Source organism: Misgurnus anguillicaudatus, chromosome 6, assembly GCF_027580225.2.
Source record: "Misgurnus anguillicaudatus chromosome 6, ASM2758022v2, whole genome shotgun sequence".
NCBI classification, from domain to species: Eukaryota; Metazoa; Chordata; class Actinopteri; order Cypriniformes; family Cobitidae; genus Misgurnus; species Misgurnus anguillicaudatus.
The window spans coordinates 6,951,761-6,968,868 of NC_073342.2; positions in this window are offsets into that span (position 1 = coordinate 6,951,761).

Below are 17,108 nucleotides of genomic sequence, written 5' to 3' on the forward strand. Positions count from 1 at the left end.
TTTTGTTTTCATATTTTATGTTTTTATTCTGTATTTGTAATATTCCACTTCCGCACTACTAACTGGAAACCTAACTGTTTGAAAGAATTTGTTTTTATCTATAAAAGATAAATTTTAACAGCTGCTTTCATGTTTATTTAGAAAGGGTAGGCACATGCCATCTTTCACATTCAAACTTTACCTACTTTAGGTGTTTAGTTTTATGGATGGGGTTGTACTGTAGGTAATGAGCAGCAAGTTGCATTCTTGTAATAATTACACTAAAAACATGATTTGTACAGCAAATCATTTGGTGAGTATTGAAATTTAAAGTAAAAATCTTTATTTAGTGTTAAAAAGTGTGTTAAAACTGCTTTGCGATATCAACCTTGATTCACCTATGTTGAAAGTGTGACGTTGAAACAACATTGAAATGTTGTGAAATCAACATTGAAACAATGTGAAGTCAACTTTGATTCACATTGCAAAACCAAAAGGTAATTCAACGTTGATGCAACTTTGGTCCCTGACGTTGATTCAACTTTGAAAAGCAGGCTGAGAAGCTAAGACCAACCTAAGCCAGCTAATACCAGCCTGGCCAGCTAAAACCAGCCTGACCAACTTAAACCAGCCTGGCCATTTTAAACCAGCCTGACCAGCTAAAACCAGCCTGACCAGCCACCTGACCAGCTTAAACCAGCTAAAACCAGCCTGGCCAGCTAAGACCAGCCATCCTGACCAGCTAAAACCAGCCTGGCCAGCTAAGACCAGCCTGACCAGTTTAAACCAGCCTGGCCATCTTAAACCAGCCTGACCAGCTAAGACCATCCTAAACCAGCCTGGCCAGCTTAAACCAGCTAAAACCAGCCTGACCAGCTAAAACCAGCCTCTAAGACCAGCCATCCTGACCAGCTAAGACCAGCCAGACCAGCCTGACCAGCTAAAAATTGTCGCCAAAACCCCTCTTAAACCAGCATGATACACCAGCTATGACCAGGCTGGGAGACCAGCTATGACCAGGCTGGGAGACCAGCTAAAACCAGCTTGACCAGCTTAAGCTGGTTTTAGCTGGTTTTTTCAGCAGGGAAGTTAAACTTTGAATAAAAATCTTTGTCAATATATGCTGTTTATTCCATGCTGATTTTAGAAGATCTGTCCTGTTGTGACAGTTGTCAATATTTTTTCTATTAGTGGTAGCGGAATTTTATGTTTATTAGTGGTAGCGGGGCTTATGCGTGTGTATATGCGTTACCGGAAGTTATTTAAGGGAGTTTGGTTCGGACGCTCGCTGGCTCTGGCTCTCTCTCTCTCTCTTGTGAGCCGGGTCGCGCTCTCGTTCAGGTGTAGGTTGAGGTTCGCTCGCGTTTCTCCTCTGTTGTTGTTGGAGTGTGCAGTGGGTTGCACTGCTGTGAGTATGTTGGTATATTTTTACTCTCTTGTACTGAAACTGCATAATATTGCTTTGAAGTGCGTGTATGGTATAATATTGACGCGGGAGTCAATGTTGATGATTCCTCGGTTTATGTGTAATACGAGAGTATTTTTGCCTTCACGAGAGCGATGTTTGTTATACTGGAGAGAGCGAGTATGGCGCTAAATTTAGAGAGATTTTTGTATGGGCAGGCAATTGTTTTCTTTTTCTTTTTTTTGTGGAGCGCTCCAAGCAAAGTGGTGTTTTGTTTGGGTATGTTGGGGATTTATTAATGTGAGTTTTTCCAGGCCTAGTAGTCCAACGGTTGACCTAATATACTAAAGACCATTTAATTGTGCACATGATAGTCTGTTTGGTGTGTTTATAATACAAAGTGTTCAGATCTGGTGTTATCCTGAGGCCTTTGAAAAGCACACATGTTAAAGACTATTCTATTGTGCATATACTAGAGTCTAAATTGATGTGCTCATATTAAAGTGTTCAGATCTGGTGTTATCCTGAGGCCTTTGAAAAGCACACATGTTAAAGACTATTCTATTGTGCATATACTAAAGACTGCTTCTACTACAGTGCACCTAATATGTTAAAGACTCTTATATTGTGTGTATGCTAGTCTATCCTATGTGCTTGTATCGCAAGTGTGTTCAGATCTGTATCTATTGAGAGGCCTATGTAAAGCAGATGTGTTAAAGACTGCTCTATTGTGTGTATATTTGGGATTGCTACAGAGAGCACAAAGGTAAAGACTGCCTAGACGGTACCCATTCTTACTATTAAAGAACATATGAAGAGTTTGGTTCCAAAACGCGATAAACGCCATTTTTGAAAAAAATGAGTTACTGCCAAAATCAGTATTATATCAGGTCAGTAGTTAAAAGTAAATTCTTAATTTTACGCAAAATCCAATATCCGCCGTGCTATTCTGTCATCTTTTCTCCCTTTTTTCCCAAAATGCGATAAACGCCACTGCTCCTTTTTTACAGAACGCAATAAATCCATTTCTGATATTACAGCCCACCAGTCACGCAATGTAAACAAACAATGGCAGCGCGCTGAGTACATGGAGTCCTAGTTTTCCTCATCTACTTTGTACTTCGTGATCAACAAACAAAACAAAATAATACTTTAATTGCATCGCTAAACCTGTGATGGTTTTCTGTGATGGGAAAGAAACGTAAGCCATCAGCATCTAATATTTTCCTGAGAGGCACTCGGGAGACGGGTGCTTGTTCTCCCGACAGCAAGCTTCTCATGCTAACACATTGACCCCAGAGGATCTTATGAAAAACTTTCCATAATTTTACTCAAAGTCAACGAAAATCGAGCAGGACCAAAAACATTTTACAGCTGATCTCTGTGAAAGACGTTAAGCGAGGACGTCAAGTAACCGCAATGACAGTGATCTTAATATGTCAAAGTAAGTGTTTTGATTATATTTTTAATTAGTGTGTACAACTAGTCAACTAAATGAATATAACATGGCAAAGATGAATGCACATTTATAAAGGCTATTGATTCAATAGATTTATAGCATTTTGAATAAAAACTTGTCATGGATTTATTGCATTTTGTGGAAAAAAATTATCCGTTTTTATAATAAATCTTTGAAAATCAACTTATGGATTTGAATTTTTTATGTTTTTATAACCTAAAGATGCTATGTGAAAGTTTGTAACAGAAAATAGTTGTTTTCATCTTGTCACTTTCTTGGTATAGAAAACACGTTTTTACCAAAATTTGTCAAAATGGATTTATTGCGTTTTGGAACCAAACTCTTCATATTATGGTGCTTATGTTAAGGTAGGTCTATACTATTGTACTGAATATCAGGTTGAGATGCTCATGTTTAAGCTGATGTACACGTTTTTATAGAGTGTGCATGGTTTTTCTAGGATCATATGCACATGAAGTTACAAGGGTCTATTGTCATGTGGAGATTATTATTATGATGGATTGTTTAGAAGATGTCAACCGTTGATATTTGTTTCGGTAATATAAGGTAAATGTGTCTGGGCCTGGAAAGGTGTTTTTTTTTTTTTTTTTTTGTGATTTTGTGCTCTATGTAGTTATGTAATGTTGTGCTCATATCTAAATGAAGCTATAAATACAGAAGTATAAGCTACTTTTTTTGGTATGTCTTTTTTCAACTGGATTTATTACCATATAAGTTGGTGGTAAATTACAAAGTAATTTGATTACTGTGGTGGTTTTTACCCCTGGCGCCCGAACCCATTCATTGCAAAGCCAAATACCGCTACAGATTTGGCGCCCAAACAGGGACCCTCAGATGCTGGGTGATTATTGGAGCATATTTTTGATTTTTGTAACTATGGAAACAGGAAATTATCTTATTAACTTTCCTGAAACTATAGGGGATAGTTGTGTGGGTCCGCCGCACGATAGTCCATCTACGCCACGAAATGTTGAGCGTTCGTTGTTGGATGATGATATGGACTTAGAACAACCTTTTCTTGGGACTCCACTTGTTAATCCAAGCAGTTCAGTAAATGAAGTGTCTAATTTGACTCAAGCTATTGAGTCACTTAAAAGTATTTTTGTAGATACTATAGCTTGGCAAAAGAATTGGATTGAAGAAAATATCAACTTACATAATGTTGATGTTCCTAAAGAAACGTTAGCGGTGATTGAAAAAGCACAAGTTGGGTTTCTTGAGGTTTTGACTGAACGTATGCAAATTTTCACTAATCAGACGATTGAAGCCATTCAGTGGAATTCAAAGCAATCACATAGTGAGTTAAAGGAATTACTTGATGATACTAATAAAACCTTACTGTCTTCTTTTAAAGCAGCCATTGAAGAATGCAAGGTAGGGGATAAGGAGCTGTATGAAGAAGTGCACAGTTTAAAACAGCAGTTTCTTACGGTTCAAATTTCCATCGATTCCCTAACTCGCCGAATTACTCAGCCTGACAGAAAGATAGCTGGCCAGGATGTTTCACTACCTCAGGTATGTTCAGATTCCACCTCACACGGGGACGCTAGGGATCTAGCAAGTCAGGTCCCTACATCACCTAATTTGACATGTGGTAGGATATTACCTATTAAGATGATTTTTCCATCTTTTGGTGGAGTAAATGATGAAAAGGATCCTTTAATTTATTTAGAAAGGTGTAAAGATTTTTTGGCATTGAGACCAATGTCAAATGGGGAAATACTGGCTACCATGCGGAGTGTTTTACATGTTTCAGCTCGTGATTGGTGGGAGACTGTAAGGTTAAAAATTTTGACTTGGGAAGACTTTCAGAGAGCTTTTCTATCTGTCTTCTTGCCAGAGGACTATCAAGACGAGTTGGAGGATAGGGTAAGAAACCGGTTGCAGGGTGCAAATGAAAGTGTGCGTGATTTTGTTTTTTCATTTCAAGCATTATTCAAAAGGTGGAGAAATGAAGCAACAGAAGATGAGATACTGAAAGCTTTATTTAAGGCTATGAATCCATATTTTGCAAGTCAGCTTCGGGGGCGTACACAAACGGTAGAGGAGTTGGTAAGGTTAGGAACACAGATAGAGAGAGATTATGACCAACAAAGAAAGTATAATCAGCTTCAGTTATCTAAAGCTACTGTAGGTGACCAAAGTTCACAAGCTAGAAAAATGAAAGTAGAAGACACTAAGGTTGTTCCATCACTAGAGCCTAGAAATGTAAGTTTATTGTGCTGGAGATGTCATGAAAATCATTCTCCAGGCTCTTGTCCTACTTTTAAAGCTTTCTTGGGCGGGAAACACTCTGGAAATCAAGCCCAGGGAAATAAGGAGTCCCAGGGTCGTAATCAGCAAAAAGGTTTCGTCTCTGCTTATAATACTCAGCCACCGGTTCCGAAAGATCAAAGTAATGGTAGGCAGAATTTTGTTAAACCAAGTAAAAAGGGTGGCCCTGCTACTCTTCGTCAGTTAGTTGTTCCTTTAACAGTGAGGAATTGTATGGGGAAAGCACTTGTAGATACAGGAGCTACCTATACACTAAAACATACTGATTTGTGGAATCAAATGAAAGGGGCTAATGAACAATTAGACGGGTGGCATGAAGGACCTCTGTATTTGGCCAACGGGGATGCTACTGTACCAGTGGGGCAGAAAGTTTTGGATTTCTATCTGCATGGTTTACATTTCCAGGTCCCCACAGTAGTTCTTCCTGCTCAGAATTTGGTGTATTCAATGGTGCTAGGACTTGATTTCATAGCGTTGACGGGCTTGCAACTTAACATCAAAGATCAGGTGTATAGTTTTACAGAGGATGTGGAAAAACGTGTTTTCCCATTTCAACCACCAATTTCTCCTGGAGATTCCTGGAGATATTGTAAACCACCTGTGAATGGTAAACCTACTACTTCTCTTTACTGTGCTGTACCTCCAATTCAGCCTGTATGTCCAGATAGTGAGTATATAGATCATTGTGTTCAGGAAGAACTTAGTGTAGATCCTGCACAGTTAATTGAGAATAAAGTAAGAGAGAGCATTGTAACTGTAAAGGAATCTCATGAACTTTATACCTTGCTGTATAATCACCCCAAAGTATGTACTTCATCTTTGGGTAGAACTCATTTAGTTCAACATAAGATCAAAGTGTGCTCTGAGGTAGTGATCGCACAAAAGCCTTACCGATTGTCGGAACACAAAAAGCAAATAGTTAAAGATCAAATTGATGATATGCTTGCACGGGACATTATTCAGTCATCCCATTCTCCTTGGGCATCCCCAATAGTGTTAGTCCCTAAAAAAGACGGAAGTCAGCGTTTTTGCGTGGACTATCGTAGGTTAAATGTGGTGAGTGAAAGTGATGCGTTTCCTCTTCCTACTGTGACTGAAATCTTAGAGTCACTTTCTGGTTCCACTGTGTTCAGTACCCTTGATCTCAACAGTGGGTACTGGCAAGTGGCGATGCATCCAGAAAGCATGGCTAAGACCGCGTTTGTGTCCCCTTTTGGGCTATATGAATGCAAGGTTTTACCTTTTGGTTTGAAGAATGCGCCGGCTACTTTTCAGCGGCTAATGAACAGGGTATTAACTGAGTGTTTGGGGCAATGTTGTCTGGTTTATCTGGATGACATAGTGGTTTACTCTGCAAATTTCAGCCAACATATGCAGGATCTTCAAAAGGTTATGACATGTTTAAAGAGTGCAGGTTTGACCCTTAATCTGAAAAAATGTCATTTCTGTCTGACAGAGATTAAGTTTCTTGGCCATGTAGTAACTCCTGAAAGTGTGAAGGCAGATCCTGCTAAAACAGAGGCCATTCAGAATTTCCCGGTCCCTACCAATTTAAAGGAGGTCCAACGATTTTTGGGACTGAGTGGGTGGTATCATAGGTATGTGCCTAATTTTTCAGCTATAGCAGAGCCCTTGAATGCCCTGAAGCGAAAGGGAGCACGGTTTCAGTGGACAGGTGAATGTCAGACATCTTTTGACAAATTAAAGGGACACCTTTCTTCTCCACCAATATTAGGTCACCCTAATCATGCTTACACTTTCATAGTTTATACAGATGCCAGCTTAACTGGATTAGGTGCTGTTCTCACCCAACGTTCATCTGGGGCAACAGAGGAAGTGTTAGCCTATGCAAGCCGATCTCTTTCTGGTGCGGAGAAGAATTATTCTACCACGGAAAGGGAGTGTCTAGCAGTGGTTTGGGCACTTGAAAGGTGGCGTCATTATTTGGAGGGGAAGATCTTTAATGTTGTAACTGACCATGCGTCTCTCCTTTGGGTGTTTAACACTACAAAGGCTAATTCTCGCTTGATTCGTTGGGCCCTCAGGTTACAGGAATTTGAGTTCATTCTGGAATATCGTAAAGGGAAGCTTAATAGTGCTCCCGATGCTCTGTCTCGTGTGAATAATCCAGATTGTCCTTCAATTCTGGCTGCATATGGGCGTAAAGTGGTGTCAGAAAGTGTGGGTTTACAATTTCCCTTGTCGGATGAAGATATTTGGGCAGCACAGCAGCAGGATGTTGATGTCCAAAAAGTATATCAGAGTGTAACTGCTAGTAAGCAGGATCTTGATGATTCTGAATCTGGATTTGTTATTCTGGAGGATAAGGTGTATCGGAAGGTGTTACATCCTTCTAGAGGAACACATTTCCAAGTGTTTGTTCCTCAGAACCTTCGCCAAATTATGTTGGAAGCCTATCATTCCAATCCTTTAAGTGGGCACTTTGGGCGATATAAGACACAGAAAAGATTGATGGAGGTTGCCTTTTGGCCAAATATGTGGAAGGATATTTCCGAGTTTGTACGTAATTGTACTCAATGTCAACAACATAAACCAGAATGTCGCAAACCCGCTGGCTTGTTGCAGCAGACAGAAGTACAGGAACCCTGGGAATTGCTTGGCGTGGACCTGATGGGCCCATTACCTCGAATTACCCAAGGTAATACTCAACTGTTGGTTGTAGTAGATTATTATAGCCATTGGGTTGAGTTGTTTCCACTCCGTAAAGCAACGGCTGTGACCATTGCACAGACTCTTCGGAAGGAAATTTTGACCCGGTGGGGTGTCCCAAAATATTTGTTGTCAGATAGGGGGCCCCAATTTACTTCCGAAATTTTGAAGGAATTGTGCACTAGGTGGGGAGTAGTGCAAAATCTGACAACAGCATATCATCCCCAAACAAACTTTACAGAACGTGTGAATCGAACTGTTAAAGCCATGATATCGACTTATGTGGGTGAAGAACACAATCATTGGGATCATTATTTGCCAGAGTTGAGGTATGCTATTAATTCTGCTGTACAGGAGAGCACTGGGTACTCCCCAGCTGAGATACTCCTTCATAGAAGGTTGACAGGGCCCTTTGAACGTGCTCTAGAACCACATCAGATTAGTCTGAGAGTCGTCAAAGATTTGCATGAGATGGTGGAAAAGAACTTATCTCAAGCTAAAGAAAAACAAAAACGGCACTATGATGCTGGTCGGAGGAATGTGTGTTTTGTTAGGAATGATAGAGTATGGATGAAAGCTCATCCTCTTTCCAAAGCCTCTCAAGAATTTGCAGCTAAATTTGCAGCAAGATGGACTGGTCCTTATCGAGTTGTTGAAAGGCTAGGACCAGTACATTACTGTATTGTGCGTGAGGATAATGGAGAAGATTTGCGTACAGTACATGTTTGTAATTTAAAGCCTGCGTATCCCACAGCGACTGAATTAGACCAGAAAGAAAAGGAAAAGGTCTTGAAGATTTTTGCTGAGGAATCAGACGAGGAGGACTTTTGGGGTTTTTGAAATGATGTTATATATGGCTCATATTACCTGACTTTGGTGTTCTTGTCTATGGTGACTCTCTGATAATTTCTTCTGTGGTGTAAGTTATAATAGTGTAGAACAGTATGTGTTCTTTTTCTAAGGGGGGGAGAGTGTGACAGTTGTCAATATTTTTTCTATTAGTGGTAGCGGAATTTTATGTTTATTAGTGGTAGCGGGGCTTATGCGTGTGTATATGCGTTACCGGAAGTTATTTAAGGGAGTTTGGTTCGGACGCTCGCTGGCTCTGGCTCTCTCTCTCTCTCTTGTGAGCCGGGTCGCGCTCTCGTTCAGGTTTAGGTTGAGGTTCGCTCGCGTTTCTCCTCTGTTGTTGTTGGAGTGTGCAGTGGGTTGCACTGCTGTGAGTATGTTGGTATATTTTTACTCTCTTGTACTGAAACCGCATAATATTGCTTTGAAGTGCGTGTATGGTATAATATTGACGCGGGAGTCAATGTTGATGATTCCTCGGTTTATGTGTAATACGAGAGTATTTTTGCCTTTACGAGAGCGATGTTTGTTATACTGGAGAGAGCGAGTATGCCGCTAAATTTAGAGAGATTTTGGTATGGGCAGGCAATTGTTTTCTTTTTCTTTTTTTTTGTGGAGCGCTCCAAGCAAAGTGGTGTTTTGTTTGGGTATGTTGGGGATTTATTAATGTGAGTTTTTCCAGGCCTAGTAGTCCAACGGTTGACCTAATATACTAAAGACCATTTAATTGTGCACATGATAGTCTGTTTGGTGTGTTTATAATACAATGTGTTCAGATCTGGTGTTATCCTGAGGCCTTTGAAAAGCACACATGATAAAGACTATTCTATTGTGCATATACTAGAGTCTAAATTGATGTGCTCATATTAAAGTGTACAGATCTGTTGTTATACTGAGGCCTTTGAAAAGCACACATGTTAAAGACTATTCTATTGTGCATATACTAGAGTCTAAATTGATGTGCTCATATTAAAGTGTTCAGATCTGGTGTTATCCTGAGGCCTTTGAAAAGCACACATGTTAAAGACTATTCTATTGTGCATATACTAAAGACTGCTTCTACTACAGTGCACCTAATATGTTAAAGACTCTTATATTGTGTGTATGCTAGTCTATCCTATGTGTTTGTATCGCAAGTGTGTTCAGATCTGTATCTATTGAGAGGCCTATGTAAAGCAGATGTGTTAAAGACTGCTCTATTGTGTGTATATTTGGGATTGCTACAGAGAGCACAAAGGTAAAGACTGCCTAGACGCTACCCATTCTTACTATTAAAGAACATATTATGGTGCTTATGTTAAGGTAGGTCTATACTATTGTACTGAATATCAGGTTGAGATGCTCATGTTTAAGCTGATGTACACGTTTTTATAGAGTGTGCATGGTTTTTCTAGGATCATATGCACATGAAGTTACAAGGGTCTATTGTCATGTGGAGATTATTATTATGATGGATTGTTTAGAAGATGTCAACCGTTGATATTTGTTTCGGTAATATAAGGTAAATGTGTCTGGGCCTGGAAAGGTGTTTTTTTTTTATTTTATTTTGTGTGATTTTGTGCTCTATGTAGTTATGTAATGTTGTGCTCATATCTAAATGAAGCTATAAATACAGAAGTATAAGCTACTTTTTTTGGTATGTCTTTTTTCAACTGGATTTATTACCATATAAGTTGGTGGTAAATTACGAAGTAATTTGATTACTGTGGTGGTTTTTACCCCTGGCGCCCGAACCCATTCATTGCAAAGCCAAATACCGCTCTGAGATGTTTGTTTTCAGAGACACAAGCCTTCACATAACGCCACACTTTCAGATCTCACACATCTCTACTGAACTCCTCTATCACAGATCAAACATTTGTAGATTAATGACAATCACTCTTATCTCATGCCTACTGAAGATCATACAGGTTATCATGAGCGTTTGGGTAACATCAACAACAACTCGGTTTCAGTATTACTGTTAATGTCACAGATATTTTGATACAGAATCAAATCCTGGTCATCCATTGTCTTATTTACATTCACTTATGTAATGTTTTCTTCTGAGGTCTGATGTTTGTCCACGAGCTCCACCTTGTGGTTCCAATACAATAACACACAAAATTATTTTCATTGCTCTTCAGTTAAGCAGATCTTTCAAATAACACCTGACTAAAACTGTTTATTTTCATATCTACTGACATCTACTCTTCATCTGTTAAAAATACTTTGCAATTTAACTTTTTTATTTATCACACTCATCTAGTAGAAAATTCGTATATAACATGTGCAATACTGTATGCGTGTTGCATAACTGTTATAACCTGTTAAATGGAAGAAAGCATCCAAGCACAGAGAATTGATAAAAAAGCGTCTCTTTTATCATAAACCCAATTCGAAATATCTGCTGTAGGCTTGTAATTTGACATCAAGCGTAATGCACATAAGTTTACATGATGCAGCGAACACATATTTTGAACTGATGAGCCACACAGCTGACGGGTTACATTCATGCGCCCTCAAAAACAAAAGTCACTGGCCTCCACTGGTTTGCAGCCAATTCTTAAAGACGGCTACAGAATCATCAGATCTTGTTGCAACTGGCAGATCATTCCACAGATATGGAACAGAGAGATACGTGATATACAAGGCCGCCTTAATGCACGGGCTTACCTGGGCTGAAGCCCAGGGGCCTCCCAAGTTCAAGGGCCTCCCAAGTTTGCGTTCATGATGAGCTGAAAAGGTCATATTGTTTGTAACTTGTCAGGTTTTCTGTCAATCACTCTAATTGCACTTTACATGGCTGCTGATTGGTCCGTTGTAACTTAACGTGAAATAAAATGTTAGACGTAACATATTTTTTATTCCGCGTAATGTAATTAAGTGCACGTTGTCAACTTGACATTCCTGCAGGTGCAGGTCTCTCTCTCTTTCGTGCGCGCGCTCGCTCGTTCGCTCCCTCTGTGCTCATGCAGCTGTCTGAGTCTCTGGCATGCAGAAGTCTCTCCAAACGTGCAAAAGAAACTGTGCCGCTAAATTAAGAAAGGAGTTCCCGCACATAATGCTGTTAGTTGTTATAAAGTTTAAGTTTACTCGCGTTTGTATCAGTGACGCGTGCGCAGCTGGAGCGATGTAGTGACGCGACGTTAGCTCACAGTACACACATCTGTTGGTTTAGAAAGACGAGAAAAAGACGCAACGGTAAAGGTGCAAGTCTAAGAAAGTAAAGAGCGACAAGACCATCTCAAATGATCATCCCCTGATAGCACCATTATAATCTCATTATCTAAAGATCTTATATACAGGTATGTTCCCTGTCTGTCTTGTGCATATTCATACTTGTTCGTTTTACATGCTTATGTATGCATAAATACTAAATACAATGCATACTATATCTTCAATATCCTACAAAATAAACTGATTAAAAACAAGATTCTGTCTATAAAGACTTATCTTTTGTTATCATTAATGCATTTTCCCTTTAAAACTAACTTTAACTTATTATATTTTTAAAACTGTGGTGAGCATTTAGTTATGAGTGGCAATTTTCAGCAAATTTGTATATTGCAAAAACTATATAAACATAAAGCTTATAAACATATATACTTTAACACATTTTGGTTTTATTATCACCACAAGTTGCTGGGTGTGGTTGTACAAATAAAGTGTCTTGTGTTTATGCTCAAGTGGGCTCAGTGATATGTTAATAACAATGTTATGGTGTTTTCTGGTGCAAAGAGGGAAAACTCACTGTTGTATGTCTTGAAAGAAACTAATGCATATTGTGAAGTAGATTACCTAGATATTACACTTAAAAAAAATTAGACTATAAATCGAGGGGAAGGGGGGCCTACAAAACCTCTTAGCCCCGGGGCCTCACATTAGGTTAAGGCGGCCCTGGTGATATAGAAATGGTGACATCGCGTGCACACGCGTCAAATTTCTGAGGCATAAATTCTGTTTCCACCTGGATGCATGTAGGCTGGAGCAATGGGCGTGCCATAAGGTCGGAAAGAAATGGGGCGTGCCACGAGGAATGGGGCGTGCCGTAAGGTCTTTTCAATTGGACGCGAAAAGCTTCCTAATCCGCATAAAAGCGAGCCATAAACTTCCTCACTATACAAAATACATTTCTTTCATTGTAAAAATAACAATAATGATATTGAGAATACATTCAAAAGTATGTTACCTTCGAAACCTTCTGTATGGCGCGGGTTACATGACGTCATCACCACCGCAACTTTTTCAGGATCAATCATTAAAAAACATTCATAATGTTTGTGATAAAGGCCCTTTTTGTAAAACATCACTTAAAGATATTAAACATTTATTTTTGTATTGTCCTTTTTCTATTTCATTTTGAACTGACTTCAAAACAGATATTCCTAAAATGGAAATTCTCAGTATTGGAATTTACCTCATGACATTTTACTTTGTTTCCAAAACCCATATTTTTCTGGAAAAAATATATATAATTAAATTATTTTGTCAACGTTTTATAGGCATAATACACAAATAAAAGAAACCCCCCTATATTACCTTTTATAAGACCTCACAGTATACTTTGAAACCCTTTCAAACATGAGATCACAAAAAGTTTTTGAAAATATCTATAACTACTTTGATTCATAAACTTTTATTTTTGTATTCATTTGTATTTTTCATTTTATACTTGTTATTATCTGATTTACACGTCGACATTTTGAGCTATTTACAATGCTTTGTATTCATCATTTTTTATTGCATTATACTTGAAATGTTTGTATTTGAACTAAATAATAAAATAAAAAAAATCATTAAAAACAAATTATTATTTTAAAGATAAAAGTGTCTCCAAAAGTAATGTTATTTTTATAAAAATGGTACAGCAAATGTTTTTGCTGTATAAAGGCATATACGTGTTTGATCAAACACTCACCATATAATTATTAAATGAAGTAAAAACGGTTTAATAAACTTATTTTAAGTGATATTAATCAATTAAGCAAAACAAACACAATTTTATCCAAAAAAAAAAACATTTATTCAGTCATTTTTACAATAATTTTTTTGAAACGTCAATTGAAGTTGTCATCAAAGGCTTGTGTTTTTGTGTTCAAAACTCATTCGTTCGAACAGAAGCCATCAAACTCTCTATCTAAATAGAACGCACAGTGACCCCCTTCATGGTGAACCGCGCTTAGTCTGTGGCTTTGCAAATGGCTTTGTATCTTGTGAGGTCTAACAACACTGAGAGCACAGAACGGACATCGACATAAATCGCCGACTCGGATGTCTTCGATGCAAATGCAGTCATTAATTTTTCTCACTGTATCTGTCAACAACAATTAAATAATTCCCGAAACTGAAAAGATGTCAAGCAAAGAGACCATCAAATTATATTGCACATGTATTATATCCATCTTCTTCTTTCCCTCAAAAGAAAATTACGATTTATTTTTAGCTAAAGGAAATGACGTATAAATATGGTTACGGCTGATTGGCCAATGCAGTTGCCAGGAGGAAGCTCCTTTGACCAATGAGAAACCTCTTACCACGTCCCTATCTCTTGCCACGCCCATTGCTCCAAGCTGCAGCTACCCTTGTCTCCCTGGATTGGACTGTTACATTGTATGTCATGCCATATCCACTTCTCGCCACAAGGTTGTAGTATATTATTACTAAATATGACAATAAATAGGTCAAGTCCGACCACGGGAAGCGTTTGATATTTTTAACTTTCAACTCGGAGGTGTTTTTAATTCACAGCAACTGTTTAAACATTTGTGTCGCTTTCAACCGTGCGGTGTGCTTCCACTAAGCTCTGGTCTCTAATAAAAGGTAAATGGACCAAAATAAATATCTTTTATCTTGGTCCTGAAACATTGTACTCTGAGTCTATGATGGAGAGGGTATTTAAATACACCGCAGAAATTTGGTAGTCACGTATCTATTATTAGACTTCTGTCAAAACGTCCACTGCAGGAATCGTTCTAAAAATCATGGTTACCATGAGTCTGATGCCCATTCCAACTAAAGTTTGATGCCCATTGCGGCTAAAACAGTAAATGTTTATAATTTATTTTGAAAGTACTAACAAAATTCTACCTTCTGTTAAAATTTCATGCAAATATCTGATAAAATGAGAAAGTTACAAGCAAAAACATTATATGTTATTATTAATTATACATTATATTATCAATGCAGTTTATTGTCCACAACAAGAGGTGTCCTATTGGGGGCCAACAAAGTCGTTTTTTTTTTCTTTTTAAAAAGGCATGGGAAAAGGTTTGCCCACTGAGGAGGCAAGATGCCTGACCGAAGGGACATTACGACCTCTTTACATGAGTTTTCCAGGATTAACACATGACTTGCCACAACATGTTGTTGCAGAGAGGAACTGAATGTTGTCCAACCAGGCTCTGATGGACTTCTTTGTGGCAAGAGGAACCGATAACCACATTCAGGTACATGCATCAAGAATGCATTCTTTAACTGCATTCTAAACCAGCTTATCTAGTAAATAAACAACTTACACATACATGGAAATGTTTTTAATGTAATTTTCAATTTTCTCTGCACAGTCCATCATCAATGGACAAAATAAATCAAAGTGGCTTGACACTTTTTCCAAGTGTTCCATCAAGAAAGTGCCTGCGCTGTTGTTCATTGAAGATAAGGAGCAAATTGATGTTATCTACACTCACCTGACTTCAATTCTGGACAGCACACACCCACACACACCCACAGTGACCAGATCTGAATCATTATGGATGTCCTTTTTCCAGAGGTGTGTTAGTTGTGCTCTGCATGGTGTCATTCACATTGTTTTTAAAGCGATAGTTCACCCAAAAATGAAAATTCTGTCATCATTTACTCACTCATGTTGTTACAAACTCGTATACATTTCTTTGTTCTAATGAACACAAAGGAAGATATTTTTTTTAGAAATGTTTGTAACCAAACAGTTTGTGGACCCCATTTATTTCCATAGTAGGAAAAAAGAATACTATGGAAGTGAACGGGGTCCACAAACGGTTTTGTAACAAATTGTGCTTCATGAAATGCTATGTAGGACATGTTTTGTAGCTGTATGACGACCAATAGGCTTTATGCCCAGCTGCACTAATTCCTGAACTTCAGCCAGCTCCTTGTTTCCTGTCTACCATTATTGGACAAACTGATTAATCCAGGTGTGTCTGATTATTGTTGTGACTACTGAGGTCAGGCACTCCTGGATTAATCAGTTTGTCCAATAATGGCAGACAGGAAACAAGGAGCTGGCTGAAGTTCAGGAAGTAGTGCAGCTGGGCATAAAGCCTATTGTGGATTGTACAGCAGATATTTCATTTAGGATCCATATGATTACACAGTACTGTAGCTGTTTCCCAATGTCAAGGAAGGATCCTCGGAAGCTAGAATTTCGAGGATGCTACGTCATCGACGTCCGTCGAAGGACTGTTCCAATGTCGAGGATCCTCGAAATTTCAGCCAAGGACTGAGTCCTTCGTTCGACAAATATCCCATATACAGGAAAGGATGCAAATTTGTATCCTTCGCGCTCTTCACGCGCTGAAATCACCCACAATCCTCTGCGCGCAGCACCGAAAGCACACCTTTCAATCACGTAATGACGTAATGACGTGCACTTGCTAGCCTGTTCCATTTAACGTGTTCTCCGAATGCTTAAAAGGAGCCTCGCCTCGCCTCTGAAGGAAGTGACTTGTAAGGACTAGTCCTGCCAAGGAAGTATCCTTGACATTGAGAAACTGCTTCTATGTCTAATGACCTAAATATGGTTAATATCTAAATGTAACTTAATATAAATTCACAACATCATATATCAGTCAGTCTATAGTCTACAGTCTACAGTTTATAAATAAATATAAATAGTTAAGTGTGACGTCATCATGCGCCGCTTCCGGGTCCAATCGATTTTTAAATGCCATAGGAAATAACAGGAAAACACGCTACTATTTAAACCCATGATCCTTAATTTTATCTCCAATAATAAAAACCAAGAGGACCAGACCTGGACTATATGGATTTTTTTACTGTGTGTAGTTCCGTTGTGTGCAGACTGCGGTGTACACTGTAAGTTTATACAATTTTCGCTTAAATGTGTAATATTAATAAATAGTGCTCCTAAACGGTTGTTTAAATAGACTAGTATCCTAGTTGTATTTCCCTCTCCCCCTACTAGACACATGAGGAACAACAGGGGCGCAAAACTGCCAGGGGCGTAAAACTGTCAGGGGCTTAGATCTACCGGCTCCAGGTCTGCAGCCTCCACATATAGTCTGCTTTTGTCAACGAAAATGTACTAAATATCGTTGTCACGTGACGAAAACTATGTTTGTTGTATGACCAAATATGTTGACAAATTTTATCTATCCGACTTATTTGAAAATGTGAACTCGTGAAGTAATGTTCAAAGGCTTGCATTGAATCATACTAAAACATAAGGCCACAGGTCCTCTTTGTCACGTG